At 32.6% G+C, this 15,492-nt stretch overlaps 1 long non-coding RNA gene across 1 annotated transcript; it reads left to right on the top strand.

The window, feature by feature from the left end:
• LOC108662281 lies at positions 5,742-14,320 on the top strand. Its single transcript, XR_001928137.1, has 3 exons — positions 5,742-5,782; positions 6,464-6,547; positions 14,211-14,320. It is a non-coding gene; the product is annotated as an uncharacterized LOC108662281 (long non-coding RNA).

The following is a 15,492-nucleotide window of genomic DNA, read 5'->3' as shown; positions in this document are numbered from 1 at the left end:
TAACGAATCTTCGCTGTAGTGAGAATGCCTTTCCGCTGCAGTGACATTGGGATTAAGTTATTAGCCGAATGAGGGTTTCTCACTAATCCTCCTCATTTTAAACTTAACACATTTAGTCCTTAAAGTTTGAAGTCCATGCTCAGATATGGTAGCAAAGAAGTGAAAAATAAGGCAGCAATTGGACAAGATAGGAGACAAAACAAAAAGTTTTTCGCTATAGCGAGATTGAATCTCGCTGCAATAAAATTGTGACCCAGAAATAGAAAGTTTCTCGTTGCAGCGAGAATGGATTTCGCTATAGCGATAAGCTATAGTGTCATTCTCACTGCAACGAGTTTTCGGCCAGTCTACCCCTTCAAACTCGAGAGTTTCTCGCTGCAGCAAAAATGATTCTTGTTGTAGCGAGAAACAAGGCACCAATGAAAAATTTGCCCTTTTTCCCAAAGAAAAACTACCCTGCTGAAATGTCCAAACCAAGATGAAACGCATGCATTACAACCATATACCATTACTCATTTATTTCTATAACACACATATTTACATATGTATATATGTATAGGTATACCCATCATCATCATGCACAGCATCCCATCATCATCATGCACACCATCACATTATCATCATCACCAGCTCATGTGCACTCCCTACTCGCACATGGCTGGGTCATCACCGGGTTATGCGCACTCCATACTCACACATAACCGGGTCATTCTCGACTTATGTGCACTCCCTACTTGCACACAGTCGAGTCAATATAATTACACAACACTATATTAAACATATATGTATATCAACATAATGTTGTAGCATAGAGATCCATTATAACCACATGTCATAACATAAAATTGATTTATCAAAGGCTTGTTCCCAAGGCACTTGTTTTAACAAAAGTTGTATAAAATCATTCAAATACTTTGTACAAAACGGTCATATTCCCAAAACAATTTTTAATAGGCAGTCCACTCACTGGTATATTATTGAGCTTTTAGCTGACTCTAATTCCCTTAATGATCTATTGGGATGATAGGGCTTCGTTAGAACCTAGAATCACATTAGTAGTAGCAATAGGTCAATTCACATACTATAAACCCTAAAAGCTATCCGTTAGCTAGCCACTTTAAATGGCTATCTATGTTCACTATCTTAAACACTATAAAGTGGATGAACATCCTCAATAATAAAACAGCTTATAATCTCAATTACTAGCCATTATCCACAGCTAAAAATCAAGCTTGGTTCATCACTCACCCTAGGGTTCCTTTGTAGTTGAATTCCCTCTAATGGCTTCCACACAAATGGGGTAATTCTCTTTTTCTCTCTCTAAAATGCCCAACTAGTGAGAGAAAGTATGGAAATAAGATTTTTCAAGGGTTTTAAAGAGAGAGAGTGAAAGAATGCAAGGGTTCTAGTGATAAGGGCACAATGGTATGAAAACTAGAGCGAGAGAGAGAAAATCATGCAAGCTTCATATCAAGCTTCCATGGAGGTTGGAAGCAACGTGAAAGAGAAGGAGGAAGAAGAAGAAGCTATTGGAAAATGGGAGAAGAAGCTGCTGGAAGAAAGATATTTATAGCCAATCTTATCCATTCTACTTAAATTACTAAAATACCCCTCCACTAATTAACTTACTCTCCTCCAACCCTTTATGAAATCTTTTTACTCCTTTGACACTGGGACAAGGTCCATAATGGTCTAGACATACTCGATTTCATGAAAACTTAAAATTTTAACCTTTGATGAAAAATGACCATTTTGCCCCTATTGTGAAAATCATCAAAATTTTTGTTTCCTTTTTATTTTACCCCTAATTTCATCATCCATTTATGCCTTAGGCCTACTTAAGCTACAATATTGTTTAAAATCTTACTTTTATGGGCTTACTAAAGAAATGACGAAATTACTCCTGATTAGGGATATCGCGTATTTTACTAACTATGAGTCTATAAAGGTTAAGGTCTCACAATCTTAATCAAGTTTGTATGCATAATCAAGAAATCAATTTTGAAACAATCATTTAAGCACAAACATAAAATATATTTCAAGAATTGTTCCTAGATTAGCATTTGAACATTTTAATTTTCATGAGAAGATATTTTCTATATAAGCACATGAATATCCAATCGCATTAGCAAATTCAAGCATTGATGAACAATTTCTCATATTTCTATTTTGTCATTGTAAATACATGAGAATTTATGGAATCAATATAAGTGTCATGCTTGGGAATAAATAGATTTATGTCATCAAAAAGGATTTCCCATTTTTCAGCAAGTTTTACAAACTCAAGAACCATTACTTGCACCAAATGATCATGAGAGCATTCATGTTGCATGTTTTTAAGAGTCAAGAATCATCTTTGAAAAAGGAAATATAGGGGAAGAAAATATTGTAATAGATAAGATGTAAAGTAAAAGGACATTTTGGAACTCAAAACCTATCCATTTTGGCTTTAAAGCACTCAAGAGTCAACTACATATCCCTTGGGTCCAGCAGCATTGTTTGCATTTTGTTCTACAATAGTCGACTAGCAATGCGGAAAAGTTAATTAAGTTGATTCCTCCATATTGAAAATCCAAAGAAAGGTGCAAAACATGCAATATTCTAAGGTATAATGATCTCAAAACATGGATTTATGTGAGAACAATTTAGAATTTCATTTCAGCCATGTTAAAACATCATTTTAGACATATATGATCAAAGATTCTTCAAGAAAAACATGTGAACTCAAATTTTGGCTTTTATTGCTCATTGTTCATAAGTGCTAAAAAGTTGAAATGCTCATTTGAAGAATCATGCCTTTAATGTGCTTAAACATATTCAATTTACATCATGATGCGTTATTATGACTTATAACATGTATAACAAGTATTTAAACAATGTTTAAGCATAATAGGCATCAAATTTAGCATTTTCTACAATTTTGTAACATATGGACAAAAACTGCCCTTGAGGTTATTCAAGCAATCATTTGTAACAAGAAGAAGATATAATGGCATTTTCAACACAAGGTATGCTTTTTCAAGTTATATATCATTGAAATCATTATAATCTCAAGGATGCCAAACATTGCAAATAGATATGTTCTTTTGCTTGAAAAATTCCATCAATGTTAAATTATCACACTCAAAATCATGCTTAAGAAATCCCTTTCAATCAATTTCACCAATCATAAGAGAAATACCAAGCAACATCGAATTTGTGCAATTTATATAAATATATCAAATCAAGTTTGCTCAATCATGCTATGTTATTAAAAATAAAAAATTAATTTCAATCAAAGAGAATAAAAAGATTTCGCAAGAAAATCAATTGATAAATATTCAATCTTTCTTTGCAAACTTTTTAACTTGAAACATTCAAGATTAGACTTGCTTTGTGAAAAATCATGAGCTCAATGTCACTCAATTTTGTTTCATTATGCTCTAAATGATTTATGAAATATGTAATGGGCATAATGAATCATGTATATGCATGTCAAGGGTCATTTGCAAATATCTCATAATTATGTTTCAAAAATGCCCTTGTGACCATTCAAGTAAACAAGCAAGCATGCACATCCAATAAGAACAAGTCATGAGTATTTTCATTATGAAACACACTTGTTCAATTCATAAATCATTCCAAACTTAAAGGATGGCAACATTTTTCTCATTTAAACTCATTTTGCTTTAAAAGTACCAATCAAAGTAGTTAAAACTTTCAAGCTCATTGTCAACCATCTTGAACTATTCAAGCAAGTTCTAGAATATAAATCAAGATTGTTCAAATTGTCAACTTTATGTTAAGCACAAGGAAATCAAAGACAAATTTTTTTTTTACTCAATTTTCCTTGTCTTAGGCTACTTGAATAGGTGTGAGTGTAAGTCATCAAGTATGCTCATATTTCTATCACATTATCTAACCTTTCATGTTTCAAAATTATCCACAAAAATCATTTTTCCTCGAAGAAGTAATATAGAAACAATGTCATAAATCATGAGGAAATTTTATAGAAAAAATTGTCCATAATCAATCAATCTTAATAAAACAATTTTCTCAAAACAAGAATGATAATATATTCAAGATCAAATATAAGTACATACTCAATCATTTGATTCTTACTTCCTTGCAACTTATAGTATGTATCGTATCAAATCAAGTTGTATAGCCAAGATTGATCAATAAAACTCAAAGAATTATGCACTTAATATTCAAGCAAGACTAGGCAACTAAGATTTTCAATGTAGCAAACAATTTTAGAAACCAAGCCAAATGAATGAAACATTCAATAAATAAGCAATCAAGATTCTCATTAAAAAACATTTAGCGTAGAAATCACCCATTTTCCTTTACGTGTGACTAGAAAGCATCCATTCTTCAAGAATTGTTCCTCCTTGCTCTAGCACACTTACAAGAGACATTTTCATTTGATCTTTGGTATCCAAATTGCTTTTGGATCCTTGAAAGTTAGTCTTGTTGCATAAAGTTCCTTTTGAAACCCACACTTGTCTAAATTTGTAAGGCACACATTTTTTTAATTGGACAATTGTATGAATAATAACTATAAAATGTGTAATGATTGTATTTGGTCATTTTGGAAGATGAGGAATTCATGGAAGCCTTTTGTTTCTCAGTCAATAAATCTTCAAATTTCATTTCCATATCAAAATTTCCATTTTCCAAAATATCAATTTTCTTTTGGTAAGCTTTGAAATCCTTTTCTAAATTTTCATTTTCTTTTTCCAAGTCAATTTTTGTTTTCATCAAAAATTCATTTTCAACATCAAGTATGGAAATAATTTTCTTGTTTTTCATATTCATTTTCTCAAACTCAAATGCTAAATCCTCAAAAGCATCATGCAATTCATCAAAAGCATATGAATTAAGTTCACAAGATTAAGAAGTTACCTTTATGTCTTCAAGAGCCATGAAGCATAATTCAATTTGATTTGAGTATTCATCCTCATTTGATTCCTTGTTTGCATTTGCCATGTTTCTTGTTGAGCATTGATTCTCACAAGAGTTGTCTTTCAATTCCTTTTCCATATTTGTTTCTCCATATATCTGTCAAGCTCGACTCCATAATATGTTATTATGCCATTCCTATAGAAGAATGCATGTTTGCTTACTTGGGTACCTCGAAAATCGTTAAAGGACGGTATTGTACCAAATGGTACAATGAAGTTGAATTAAGCCTCAAACTAGTCCAAATAGAGATTTTAAGATGAAATTGAGAACTTTAAAACCCTAGAATGACTTAAAATGGTGATTCAGAGTTCAAGAACCGATTTGGAGTCAAATTGAAATTTTCATGACCTAGGGGCAAAATGGTTATTTTGCTACCCGAGGTTAAGATGTAAGTGTTGGATGAAAGTTTTGACTAAGATTGATCATTTGGAGTATAATTTGAGTTTGAGAAGTGAAAATTTTTAATTTTGGCATTTTTTCAAGCATAGGGGTAAAATAGTCATTTTGCCACCCAAGGGCAAAATTATAATTTTACACCACCCAACATTTGTCTAGCACATGGATTTTACCCAATATTATCATGGATAATTGAGGGAATTTAAGTGGTGGAAAGAGATTGCTTAATGGGTAAGTATGACACATGGACCAATGGAATGGTGACATATGTCAAATTTTCATCCATTTATTATTTGGCTTAAAAATCAGCACAAAATCAGCCCATTTCTCTTCATATGGCTGGCCAAAGCAAGAACAAAGGAAGAAAAGAAAGAACAAAAACCCTAGGGTGAAAATTCAAGAGAAAATTGGTGGATTTCAAGTAATCAAGCAATCAAAGGTAAATTTTCTTGATTTTGACTTGTGATCTACCTTTCCCATACATTCTTTTGCATTTTCCATGGTTGAATCACATGATTTCATGATGGGTATCTTGCTGGCTGAACACGTAGAAAGAGGTTTTGATGCTTGATTTTGTTAGATTTCAATGTATTTTACTGTTTTTAGTTGATTGGTGATGTGTAGCATGAAAATCAAGCAAGAAAAATTCATGTTCTTCCTTCACCCATCATCGGCTGAATTCTCCATGTTGAATATTGAGGATGATTTTGATTTTATTTCAAGTGATTTGGTTAGGAATTAGTGATTTATGGTGTGAGAATCAAGCTTGAAAAATTATAGTGTTGATGCACCCACCATGGCTAAATTTTCCAAGAGAAAATGTGAAGATGATTTTGCCATATTTCAAGTTATTTAACTTGTGTTTGATGGTTTGGAGAATTGGAAGAAAAATAGAATTATTGGAGTTTAATTGGACATATTGGCCAATTAATCGAGTGATAGATCGAATTAGGCCAATATCGTTTTATTTAGGTACATAATTGAATTTATATTGAACACCGTATTTAGATAGTTACCAGAGTATTTCACATCCCATTTCATGCATTAGTATAGAGCCTGAATTGGTTTTATAATGGTTTAACACCAATGTGGTAAATTGCTTGATTTTTCATATGTCTAGGTGGTGAATCCTCCGAAAAAGGGCAAAGAAATTACACCCGAGGATCAATAGTCGGAGTACTCCAAAATTCAAACTCCTGATACAGTGAGTAACCTTACTATCATCTTAATTATCTAAAGTGGTTTTTATCCGATTTTGTGATTTTATGGAAAATGAGTTTAAATGGTAAATCTTTATGTTTTATAAACAAAACGTGTTTAAATGAAATGATTTTATAAAATTGTCTTGAAATTGAATGATGGTTTTGAAAATGGAGTAATTGAAGACTAATTGTTGTGTTATAAATCATGGTTTGAATTGAATGACTTATGATAATATTGGCATGAATGGTCGAATTGGTATTTGTGTTGAAAATGTATAAACTGTTGTTTGCCTTGATAGGCTGGATAATGATAAAATTGTCATGTCATGCGGTTGAGATTTTATTGAATTGGTGGGTTATTGATTAGTCGCTGCAGTGGACGGGTTCCATGGACCAGCCTATTAGAGGGGCCACGGTAACCCTATTATATTCATACCTCATATGAGAGGCGCGGATGGATAACTCTTGAGGTTAACATTCTAGAGTTCACTTCACGCCAAACCACCACATGAGGGTGAACTCAGTCAATGCCAAGGAACAACTATGTTTTCAAAATAAAAACATGATTTATGCGTCCATAACTTTTTAATAGCCTTGGCGGACTCAGTTGGGATAGCCCTCGACCAAGGTATCCTTGATAACTGAGTATAAGAATGATTTTGGCACGGGCCAAAGTTTTAAGAAATTCATTTACATCCATTTGGTACAACTTAAAATTCATGAAACATGCAAAAGCTAGCAACAACCTTATGGCTTCAATCCTAGCAACCGGTGCAAAGGTTTCATCATAGTCTATTCCTTCCTCTTGATTATATCCTTGAGCTACTAACTTAGCTTTATTTCTAACTACATTTCCTTGCTTATCTACCTTATTTCTAAACACCTATTTTGTGCCAACAATGGGGTGATTTGAAGGTCTAGGTACTAGTGACCATACATGATTTCTTTTGAATTGGTCAAGTTCCTCTTGCATGGCCATTATCCAACTTTCCTCACTTTCAGCTTCTTCAAAACTTTTAGGTTCAATTTGTGATATGAAGGCTAAAAATTCACAAATTTCTCTTGTTGCTTTCCTAGTTTTAACTCTTTGAGAAATGTCACTTATTATTTGATCTTGTGGATGATCTCTTACAAATCTCCAACTCCTTGGAAGGTCAATATGCTCATTTTCTATTCTTTGCAAATCTTTTAGAGATGGAGTTTCATTTTCTCTTCTAGGTGAGCTTTCTTCACTATTTTTATTGTTCTCTAAGCTTATTTCTTCCATTTATTTTTCTAGGATTTCTTAATCATCATCATCAACATGAATTTCCTTTAGTAAAGCATTGGACTCATCAAAAACTACATGGATCGATTCTTTAACATTTAGAGTCCTTTTGTTAAAAATCCTATAAGCCATTGAGTTTAATGCATATCCTAAAAATATTGCTTCATCACTTTTTACATCAAACTTTCCTAAGGGCTGTTTTCCGTTGTTAAATACAAAACATTTATAGCCAAAACTCCTAAGGTGAGAAATATTTGGTTTCCTACCCTTGAAAAGTTCATGTGGTGTCTTAGATATCATGGGTCTTATTGAGACTCTATTAAGTATATAAGCTGCTGTGTTCACTGCCTCAGCCCAAAAATATTTTGGTAGGTTATTCTCACATAGCATAGTCCTAGCCATTTCCTTTAAGGTTCGATTTTTTCTCTCTACAACTTCATTTTGCTAGGGTGTTCTAAGTGAAGAGAAATTGTGATCCAACCCTTTTTCATTGCAAAATTTCTCAAATTCATCACTTTCAAATTCTCCTCCATGATCACTCCTTATACTAACTATGGCTAATCCTTTTTCATTCTTTACTTTCCTACAATGACTTATAAATGCTGATAAACCATCATTCTTATGAGCAAGAAAATAAACCCAAGTATACCTAGAATAGTCATCAACTATTACAAAGCCATAAGATTTTCCTCCTAATCTAGTTGTGCTTATTGGACCAAATAGATCAATGTGTAATAATTCAAGAGGTTTAGATGTTGATACAACTTTCTTAGCTTTAAAGGATGTTCTAACTTGTTTTCCTAGTTGGCAAGCATCACATATTTTGACACTTTCGAATTTTATATTTGGCAACCCAACAACTAGATTTTCTTAATTAATTTTGACATGGTATGCAAGCTTTCATGTCCTAATCTCCTATGCCATAACCAGCTATCGTTTTTAGCATTTGCAACTAAACATATTTCATCATCCATTTCAAGATCCTTAAGCAAAACAACATACATATTCTTCAATCTCTTTCCTATAAATAAGACTTTGCTTGTACTTATGTCTATTACTTCACATTTATTTGAATCAAAACATACTTTGAATCCTTTGTCACATAATTGACTAATACTCCATAAATTATGCTTTAAACCCTTCACTAACAACACATGACTAATTTGAGTTTGGGAGTTCTTACGAACCGTACCTATCCCATGAATTCTACCTTTTGAATCATCACCAAAGGATACGGTACCTCCCTTCTTCTTGTCTAGCTGAGCAAACATCATTTCATCTCCAGTCATGTGCTGTGAACGGCCATTATCCATATACCAAAGCTGTTTCTTCTTGAGTTGAGCCCTTGAACATGTTTCCTTTAAGTGTAGCTCAACCTACAAAATAAAATTTTAATTTTTCTTTATAGGTACCCATACTTTGATGGGTCCTTGAGAGTTAATTGTAATATAGGATCCTTTAGGGACCCAAATTTTTCTAACTTTCTGCAGGTTACTTCTCTTAAAGCAGTCATATGATAAATGTCCATGTTTTCCACAACTATAGCATTTAGGTGATGCAAAAGCAGAATTCTTCTTATGGAATGCATTTCTTTTGGGAGTTTCATTTTTTGAACATCTGAGAGCTGTGTTTTCATCAAGTAATTCTTGCAAAGCTTCAGATTTATTGTCCAGTTCTAGTTTTAAAACTTCAAAATCTATTTTTGAGTGTTCTAACTCAACTTGCAAAAAATTTATTTTCTCAAAAACAGAGTTGAACTCTTGTCTCACTTTTTCCAAATCATTTTCAAGAGATGTAACCTTTTTCTTTAGAGTCTTATATTTTGAAAAAAGTTTTTCAAATTCATCGTAAAGATTGTCATACTCATCTTGTAAATCATCAATATAAATATTACAGAGGGTGACGATACCTCAGTTTCATCATCTTGTGCCATCAAGCAGAGGTTTGCTCTTTCCTCAAATTTTTCATTTTCAGTTTTAGAGCTTGATGTGTCACTGTCCGACCATGCAATTGCCACCATTGCTTTCTTGGATTTCTTATTTTTCTTTGGAGTCTCATCTTTCGGCAATGGACACTCGGACTTGAAGTGTTTAGGTTTCTTGCACTCGTAACTGATCATCTCCTCTTTTTTGTTGGAGTCACTTTTGTTTCTGATTTTCCATGAAGCACCTTGATCTTTTCTAAATCCTTGTCTAGCTAGTCTCTGGTTTCTTCTGCCTATAAGCTTTCTAAATTTTCTTTCAACCAAAGCTAACTCTTCATCATCATCAGATGACAACTCTTCTAGCTCTTCTTCAAGGATGCTGGCTTTAAGAGTAATGCTCTCTTTCTTTTCCTTTGCTTCCCTTCTATCTTCTTCTTCTTCCTCTTTAAGCTCCAGATCATGAGTAAGGAGAGAACCACAAATCTCATCTAAGGTAATAACATTTAGGTCCTTGGCCTCTTGGATTGCAGTCACTTTAGGCTTCCAATTTTTTTGTAGGCTTCTAAGAAGTCTTTCAACTATTTCATGCTCAGGTATTGGTTTGCCTAGCTAACTCAATTTATTTGTGATGTTTGTAAATCTATCTAGCATGCTAGTGATGTCTTCACCAGGCTCCATTTTGAACATTTCTTAGTTTTGTGTCAAGAGGGCTATTTTGAACTCCTTGACTTGAGAAGTCACTTCATGGATTATTCTAAGTTTATCCCACACTTGCTTAGCTGTTGTATAGCTTGAGACTTTGTTGAATTCAGTGGGGGTCTGGGCATAATGCAATGTATTAATGGCTTTAAAATTTGTTTGAACTTTCTTAGTTTCAGCCTTGGTCCATTCAGACCTTAGCTTATGCATCAACTCATTTGTTACTACATTCAAAGTTGAGGGAATAAAGGGTCCATTAGTTATGATGTCCCACATTTCATAATCTATAGCTCTAATGTAAATTGACATCTTAGTGCTCCAATAAGGATAGTTGAGCCATCAAACAGAGGTGGTCTGTTTGTTGATTGTCGCTCAACAACTATAGATTTTTGAAGAGCCATTTGGATCCTCCCAAAGGGTGTTAGACCTTAAGAATAGGGAACTAGCTCTGATACCACTTGTTGGTCCCAATAATATGTGTTAGAGGGGGGTGAATAGCACAATTTGGCTCTTTCAAATATTGTCTCAAAGTCAAGATAAGGGTGAGACAAATGAAGGAAAGAAAATGAAACAAAACAGAGTAAAAAGGACAGCAGAATTTAGAGTGGTTCAGTCCAAGACCTACATCCACTACCTTGATTATCTAATCAAGGATTTTCCAAACAATCCACTAGAAACCGGTGAAATTAACAAGCTTTACAATGGCTTTTATCAGGCTCAGCCAAAACCATTTACACTAGTTTTTCCTAGGCTCAACTATAACCAAACACCTAACTTTTGAAGGCTAAGTTAAAACCTTAACACTTTCAAGCAATCCTAGCTTGAAACAATCACTTAGAGTGACTCCCTCACTCTAAGAATACAAGAAGAGAAGTAGAAGAAAGTACCTATGATCACAAGTTGATTTAAATGGTACAAGGTTGAGTGCATAATATAAATACAAATGATGGGCGTTTAAGTGCAGTGAGGTGGAGAGAAAATTTTCTAGTTTTTCAGCTCTTAATGACTCAAATCTCTTCCAAAACTTCTAAGAAATGGTTTTTTACTATTGGAAAACCCTTTTATACTTAGAGAAACATCTTTAATGGGAGTTTGACAGTTTTCTAGCCGTTGGAGACAATTGGGAGTCTGTTCTACCAGTTACTCTGTCTTTTAGTGCAGATTTCAAATTTACAGGTAGAATGCTTTTAGTTGACTAACTGATATCTTAGTCGACTAAGCTGTCTCTGTTTTCTGGTCCCTTTATTTGGCAACTCTGGCAGTGTGCACTTAGTCGACTAACCCATTTCTTAGTCGACTAAGTTGGTTCTGTCTTGAGGTCCAGATTTTGGTAGTAGCTTCTTAGTCGACTAACCCTTATCTTGGTCAACTAAGTTGGTTCTGTTTCTCACTATTCTTTAGCCCGCCATTTCTCCAATTTAAATTTTAGTCAACCAACATTCTTCATTATTCAACTAAAGACTTTCCTCTTAGTTGATCAATCACTTGTCTTCATTTTCATGATTCTTGATATATACATTTGAAAGGTTGATTTATTATTTCCATATGACTTTTTGTTTTACACCCTTAGATAGAAATGTTAGACACAAATGAAATGGGAATGTTTTATTATCATCAAAAACTAATGGAGCCAACAGTGTAATCTGATGTGAACTCTTATATTTGATTATGTATATCTATATTTGGATGTAGATTAGATTGGATTAAGATTAAGATTTAATCCATCCAAATTAAATCCTTTAAGTATTATCTTTATCTCGTAAATTCTATCTAAATAAGAGGCTATTAGCATATTAATAAGCCCTTCACTTCATTTGTAAACTCACTCTCAAATAAGATCTTTTTACTCCCTCTAAATACTTTCTTTCATGGTTGTTCTTCCAAGTTATATTTCATAGCATGTTATCAACACAATCCTTTAATATTTCAAGCTTTAGTATCATTTAGTTTTCATCGTTATCTCAAAGTTGAATTTCAATTTTCTTCAATTTTCAACATCATCATCACAGTTGTTCTTTTAAGCTATATTTTATAACACGTTATCAGCACAATCCTCTAATCTTTCAAACTTTAGTATCATTTAGTTTTCATCATTATCTCAAAGTCGAAGTTCAATTTTCTTTAATTTTCAACATCATCTCAAAGTCGAAATTGAAGTTCTTTTAGGCTTCAAAAGGATTTCAATGGTTGATTTTTGATTTTTGGGTTTAGCAAATCAAGTAAGTAACTTGATATCTCTTAATTGTTTTAATCCTTAAAAATTAACTTAAATGTGAATTTCCTATCATGTCGTGTATAATATATTTTGTTTCTTGATTTATTAAAATGGAATGTGAACTTGCTATCATGTAGTATGTATCATTTTTTCCCTTGATTTATTAAATCAAATTGAACACGTGAACATATATAATTATATATTATCTCTTTATTTTGGTATTGGAATATGATTTGCTCAATATATAATTTATTTGTTAAATTCTGACTATGATTTTGCTCAACATATATAGATCTATCTTTGATATTATGAGATTTTGCATAAGACATTTTTGAATCAAACATATGAAATTGACTTTGTATGATATCTGAATTTGTAGGACATTTATTTTTGTAACAAGTGGAAAATACTATAGTTGGATAATCTGAAATACGTTTTGTTTTGGATTTAATGTCTTTCTATGGTTGCACAAAACAACAAGCTACTAATGTAAAATCATGAACTTCGTCCATTTCCTGAAGTGAATGTGACATAATTTAATAATTATGGTCGTGGATGTGGAAGAGGTAGATGGATACCTTTACCCACAAAAAGTGGATGCATACTTTAACCCATAAAAAGTGAATTAATACTCTTTTCCCACCAAAAATAGATGAGTAGTGAAGAAATATACGAAAAATACAAAAGTGGACTGAATAAAAGGAATATTAAAAATGTTTGTCATCAATATGGCAGGAAAGGCCATTGGTCGTGTACTTGTCGTACATCGAAACATCTTATTAAACTTTATCAAGCATTACAGAAGCTAAAAGAGAAAAAATATCAAAAAAATTTTATTTAAGATGATCGTTTTTCTTGTTAACCCTAAAAGAGGAATTGATCTTGCAATTAGTGATTAAAATATCCAAAAATGAAATTTCTTAATACTTTATTGGTATGTTTTAATATAACTTTATTATAAAGATGTTTTTATATGTTCTCATTATATTGAAATGATACGTTCTTATTATGTGCTTTAATAACAAATTCTATATTTAATGTTATCTTATGTTAACTTGTAAGTTTCTTAATATATATGTTATTTTAAACATGAATATTCATCTAATTGGATCCAGATCAATGATATAGATATAGGTCTAACAAATAGTGTTACAACACACTATATTTGAAGACAAGAAATATTTTTCTTAATTGACAATGGAAGAAACCAATGTCGATGCAATATGTAGTAGTACAAGATTAATTGAAGACTCTGCAAGAGCCAATATTTTACTACTAGGAGGAACAAAGTTTATAACAAAAGATGTATTATTTTTCAGTAAGTTTCAAAAAAAATTATTAAGTTTTAAAAATATTCATTAGAATAGATATCATATTGAAACAGCAAATGAAAGAGACATTTAATACTTTTATATTACATCTATTATCTTGAGTAAGAAGTGTATTGGAAAAATTACCCATTTTATCCTCTAGATTATACTACACAAAAATTATAATGATTGAAACTCATGTTATATTGAACTAGAAGTTTACTAATAATTTTAATATATGACATGACAGATTGGCCATCTCGGATCAATAATGATGTGAAAAATTATTAAAAATTCATGTGGTCATCTATTGAAAAACTAGAAGATTTTTCAATCTAATGAATTCTCATATGCTACTTGCTCTCAAGGTAAATTAATTATGAAACCATTGTTGGCTCCATTAGTTATTGATGATAATAAAACATTCCCATTTATTTGTATCTAATACCTTTACTTGAGTGTGCAGGAAATTAATATATGAAATTAATTTCTTAACTCTTCAAAGAGTATCTTTGAAAGAAAAAGAGGAATAAAATCAATAAGATGTAACTAAATAACGAGGAGGAAGCTTGCTGGTTAAACAAGGAAGAACATTGGTTGACCAAAAATTCAAATTGGAGCAATGGCGGGTTGAAGAATTTTGAGAAACAGAACCAACTTAGTCAACCAAGTCAGTCGATTAAATGCCCTCTGCCAAAATCTGCAAACCAGAAATAGAATCAACTTAGTCAACCAAGTTAGTCAACTAAGAGCTCTCTATCTGCAATTTGAACCAGAGCATTACAAGATAGATTAACGGCTAGAACTCATCCTCAACTATTTCCAATGGATATAAACTACCAAACTGCCATCAGAGTTGCATCTCCAAGTATGAAAGGGTCTTCCAACAATGAGAAACAAGTTTTTTTTTTAAGGCTTGAATGAGATTTGAGCTATAGAAAGTTGAAAATCTAGAAAAGCTTCACTGAACTTGTCTGCACTTTAACGCCTACTCTTTGCATCTGTGATTAACACTCAATCTTGTACCAATCAGATCATCCAGTGATCGTAGGTACTTTCTTTTACCTCTTCTTGTATACTTAGAGTAAGGGAGTCACTCTAAGGGGTTGTTCAAGCTTGGGAAAGCTTGAATGTTATAGGTTGTGGTTGAGCCTTGAAAAACCACTTTGGATTTTAGTTTAGCCCAGGAAAAAGTAGTGTAAAGGTTGTGGCTGAGCCTACTAAAAGCCATTGTAAAAGCTTGGTAGAAGCTTGTGAATTCCACTGTTTTAGTGATTTGGTTTGGAAAATCTGTAGTTGGATAATCAAGGTAGTGGATGTAGGTCTTAGATGGAACCACTATAAATTGCTGTCCATTGTCTACTCTGTTTTTATTTTCTTTGTTCTGAAAATTAGTTCCACACCTTGTCAAGAGCCAATTTGTGCTATTCACTCCCCCTCTAGCACATATCAACGGGTCCAACAATTGGTATCAGAGCTAATTTCCTGTTTTTAAGGCTTAACATCCTTTGGGAGGATCCAAATGGCTCAAC

This window comes from Theobroma cacao, chromosome 1 (assembly GCF_000208745.1).
Source record: "Theobroma cacao cultivar B97-61/B2 chromosome 1, Criollo_cocoa_genome_V2, whole genome shotgun sequence".
NCBI lineage: Eukaryota > Viridiplantae > Streptophyta > Magnoliopsida > Malvales > Malvaceae > Theobroma > Theobroma cacao.
Note: the sequence above shows the minus strand (reverse complement) of the source record. Positions and strands in the feature narration are given on the sequence as shown.